Here is a 5,098-nt window from a genome sequence, read left to right as displayed (position 1 = left end):
TTTTTTCGAAGAAAAATATTTAAGTTTATAATAAAATAACAAGCGACATCCAAGAAGCATTTTTAAAAATTTGCTTTCGCGGTGAGCACTGTCATTCGGAACCAGATTAGCTAAAATCAAAAAACAAAAAAGATTTCGTTAGTATATTAATGTATCCTCAGGTTGACGGAGAGAATTTTCCGAAATATTTAGTTAAAACAAAATGGCGACTATTTAAAGTTGAAATCCTGATTTTTCGCGGGATTTTTGCACGGAAAAATCAGGATTTCAACTTTAAATAGCCGCCATTTTGTTCTAAATTAATATTTCGGAAAAATCTCTCCGTCAATCGGAAGATATATTAACATACTAACGAAATCTTTTTTGTTTTTTGATTTTAGATAATCTGGTTCCGAATGGCAGTGCTCACCCGAAAACCAAATTTTTAAAAATGCTTCTTGGATGTCGCTTGTTATTTTACTATAAACGTAAATATTTTTCTACGAAAAAATTACCAAATGTTCTTTAAATGTTGCTCTTTTAAATGCAAAAAGTTTTGTAAAATTATACGCTTCCGCTTCTTCAAAAAAAATTCACAAATATTCGCCTCTTTTCGACCGCCTGACTAGGCATAACCCCTTAAATGGAAGAGCAAAATAGATACACTTAGGTAGTCTATGATTCGTTGATGACTATTATATATTAGTACGTTAACGCTTGTTTAAGAATTTCGTAACTGCTTTTTCGTTGAATTCAACCACGTCGCGGCGCACAGTGGGGCTGGAGAGGAAAAAAGTCTGAAAATGAAAGTTGTATTTTTATGTATCCATCGCTATATCCTGAAAGCCAATAGACCAACGTATCTAACGTATATGACAGATATGTCATATTCGTGTTAATTGCAAAGAAAAATTGATCTGAAGTTAACCTTTCGTATTTTAACGGGAAACGTGTCAATATTCGTACGAGATTGTCGAATTTTTTCTGAATTCCTCTAGATATTTTTATTTTTTTACCGCATGTATTTCGAATGTGTATAGTCTCAGCTTATTTGTGACATAAATATTTTTCGAAAATTCCTCACTGTAATCCCACTGTACGACTTCAAACGAAGCTACCCAGTATTTCAAGTTTTCATTAACTCTTTTAGGTTTATAAACAAAGCTCCGCCTTCCTCCGGGCTCTAGATAGTACTAATTGAAAACAGATACCATCTACTAACAGCCATAAAAAAATTGGCTGCAACTATTTGCAACTTTGGCTGTTATTAATACATAATCACCCGAGTGCGCTGTGCACCCTTCGTTTCTTCGGTTTATTACTATTTCATTTGTTAAAGATGCTTCAATTTTATTTATCTTGCTGCCCATATAACCGTTGGCTATTAACAAATAATATAAAAAAAAGTACTCAAAAATATTGAGAAACACCGAAGTTATGACATTATTTCCGCGAATCCTATGTTACGTGCCCCACTGTGCGGCGTCTGCTTCGATATAGGGAGCACAATGCGCACCATGGGCTCGACTTCTTATAAGGCAACGGTTCAATTGAGCGTTTCTATATGTTAGACCCTTATCAAGCTAATGACTCTGGATTTTCCTCCGCGTCACCTTATCAATATTTCCAGAAACGAACAATATGTTAAGATATCTTGTTACACAAATCCAATATTAAATAAGGAAATACAGTACGTAGAACTTTCAGTATTTAAACACCTGTTATACAGACGTTCTGCCATTTATACGTTTATTGTCCGAGCAGTATATTCCCTTCTACGATTAGATACGTTGTATGTCCTTCATTACTGAAATACGCAGACGTAATATACAGGGTGGTCCACTTAAATGGGGCCACCTAAATAATAAATATTCCCTCCAAATGTGACTGTACAAAAAATATTTTATATACAATCTGATTGGTATCAAGGGATCAATATGCTGCAAGAATATTTTTTGTTTCAAGGTAATTCTATTCGGAGTTTTCAAGGTCATCGATGTTTTTTTTCCACGTAGTTAATATTAAAATGCGTTCAGACAGTATAATGGCAGGACCTTGAAATGGTCGTGAAATTCATGTCTATCGGGATGATCGCAGACTTTGGCAAAGACGCGACAAGCGAGAACCACGAAAAATAATATTCTTGCAGCATATTGGTCCCTTGATACCACTCAAGTTGCATATCAAATATTTTTGTGCCATCACAATTGGAAAAGCTATTTGGGTGGCCTTATTTGCGGACCACCCTGTATACTCCCATTCTTCTGCATAGGTGTTACAACGATAAAAATGAATACAGTCCACGCTACTTTAGTATGAAACTGACATTGCACACGTTAACGCTTTATATGTAACTATTTATAGCTTAGTGCCCGGCTTAGTTTGCCCGGGTAAAACTTCGATTATCACGCAGTGTCAAGGGGGTGAAATAAGGGGGAAGGGGTGGGACGTGCAGATTTCACGGTAGCCTATATTTTCCACAGGGTTGCAGACAGTGGCGGATTTAAGAAAAATGGCCCAGATGGCAAACGTTCGGAGGGTCCAATTTATTCCAAATTTTAGACTTGCACGCATGACCGTTCTGTGCAATACGAATGTAGTATCCGGATCTGCCTCCTTCTTGCACCAAACCAGTGATGTACGATCTATCAGTTGAGCCCCACAATCCACTGTATGTTGCTACTTTGCCGTTGAAGAAAGGCAAAATATAACCACGTAATGCAGTTAGTCCCATTTTTTCGGGAAAATGAAGAGGTAGGGTAAAGGACCCAATTACTGGCAACTAACCAATTACTGTCACCTTAAGCTATTTTACTTAAAATAACGAATAAATAACGACGCGGGAAAATGTTTCACATCCCTGCTTCTATATGATCAGTACTTTGTTTGAAAATTATCTCAGTCACTATGTACCTCTAGAACTCTTCGAGCATTACTCACACAGAACCGATCCAAAAGCAAAGGCTTCTGCCGCCAATTAAACTGACAATTGTCTTGTCGCCACTTAAGGGGAGGTTCCGGTCTAAAAGTCGATTTTTTTTTTATTTCATTTTTCGAATATTCAACCTTCTAGGAATACGTGTTTAAATTACGGGTTTGTTGAAATTCGTAAAATTTCCGAAGTTATAGGCATTTGAGTAGCGGCAAATGCATGAACAACACCCGGCCACTCGGCACTCACGTAAAACTTTAAGGGCACCTTCCGGTCTAAAAGTTATTTTTTATTTCATTTTTCGAATATTCAACCTTTTAGGAATATGTGTTAAAAAGGGTTTGTTGAAATTCGTAAAATCACCGAAGTTATAGGCATTTGAGTAGCGGCCACTCGGGGCCCACGTAAAACTTTAAACGCGTTTTTCTCGAAACAGTGTTCTCCAAACGGTGGGACCTGTATCTCCAAAAGTTATTATCCGATTCGACTGAAACTTTTTTTACTTTGAAGAATATACTTCTAGCTAGGAGGGCAACCAGAAGAAATACAAAAAATTGAGAATTTATAATTTTCAAAGGCGTTGAAAGGGTGAAAAATATAGGGAAAAGGTGATTTCAAACTTCAAATGTCGTTATTTACTAAAAAAATGTTATTTTGTAATTTCTTCTGGTTTCCCCCCTAGCCAGAAGTATATTCTTCAAAATAAAAGAAGTTTCTGTCGAATCGGATAATAAGTTTTGGAGATACAGCGCCCACCGATTTGGATGAATTTTTTGACGCCTTGACTTTAACGACACCCCAGTGCCGTCTGCAATGATTAATTATAAAACAAAAAATATATTTCTATAATCTAAGATATCCTTAACACAATGCAAAATATCCCATTAAAATATATATAGTAGTTTTCCTCTAATTAATTCCTAAAGATCACCTATTTTTTGGGGCTCTAGACCAGAAGGTCTCCTTAAAACTCATGTGGCGATTTTCTGCACTCGCCACGAGAGGGCATTTCAACCGATCGGGCTTTCTCGCAAGTTCTCGCGCAAACACCGATTCTGCTAGAACTAACAACGGACCAATAAGAGCTACCACCTTCAATATTAATGGAATCATAGGGGTGTAGGGGAATGTAAAGATAAGAGGATAGGCCGGTATTCATAGTCGGTACTTATTCTTAAGTAAATGCTTAAGCATGAGGCATCCTCTACTAACCTAGTAGCCTACCTGCAAGGTCTGAAAACACAAGCATTTTCGGGATTTTTTTTTTAACAAACTTGAAGAGTTTTTTAAATAAACTTGTATGTATTCGAAAGTGTACATGTTAAACTACTTGTGGTAATTTTCCCGATGGAAAATATAAATAAATAAAAAAAATATCAGCGATCTCCTGGCAGCGATTTTTTTTTCAGTAGTTTGCGGTGACCACTCTAATTCTAACCTAGTTCATCTGAAATAAAGAATTCGCGGGAATTTAGTTAGTATATTGGATTATCTTGATTATCCTTGATCGTTCATTATCCCAAAATATTAATTTGATACAAAATGGCAACTTCTCACATCAAAAGTATCGATTTTCACCACAGAATCGCGGTCTTGTTTCATCATTTTTCATCTGTAAACTAAAAACTACGCAACGGAAACGAAAAAGCCACGATTAAGGACAAGATAATCTAATACACTAACTAAACTCGGTCGATTGTTTTATTTCTGTTGAACCAGGTCAAAGCTACAGTGATTACCGTAATAAAAAGAACACTGCCGGAAGATCGCTTATAATTCCATTATTTATTTACATATCGCATTGCAAAAAAAAACTACAAGAACTTGAAAATATATACTTTCGAATATACAACCGTTTATTTAAAAACTTCTTCAAATTTAAAAAAGAAAAAATCCCGAAAATACTTGAGTTTTCAGGCCATGCAGGTAGGCATAACCCCTTAAAACGACAGTTTCAGGAAGGTACCGAATAGGGTAACTTTATAACCTGCTGCCATTTGTCATAGAAGATAAAAACAAATACATAGACACCTATGTAGGTGTTCTACGTATCTATCTGGCCCAGCGCGAGCCGCTGTCGGGTTAAATAAGAAAATCCAAGAGGCCCCGTTCCCCTGATCGAACATGCTAGAGCTACCGCAGGTACCTAACACCGGAAGATCGTCGCCCGAATAGTCGTTGCATTTT

This window comes from Andrena cerasifolii, chromosome 1 (assembly GCF_050908995.1).
Source record: "Andrena cerasifolii isolate SP2316 chromosome 1, iyAndCera1_principal, whole genome shotgun sequence".
Taxonomy (NCBI): domain Eukaryota; kingdom Metazoa; phylum Arthropoda; class Insecta; order Hymenoptera; family Andrenidae; genus Andrena; species Andrena cerasifolii.
This window is presented reverse-complemented; position numbering follows the sequence as displayed.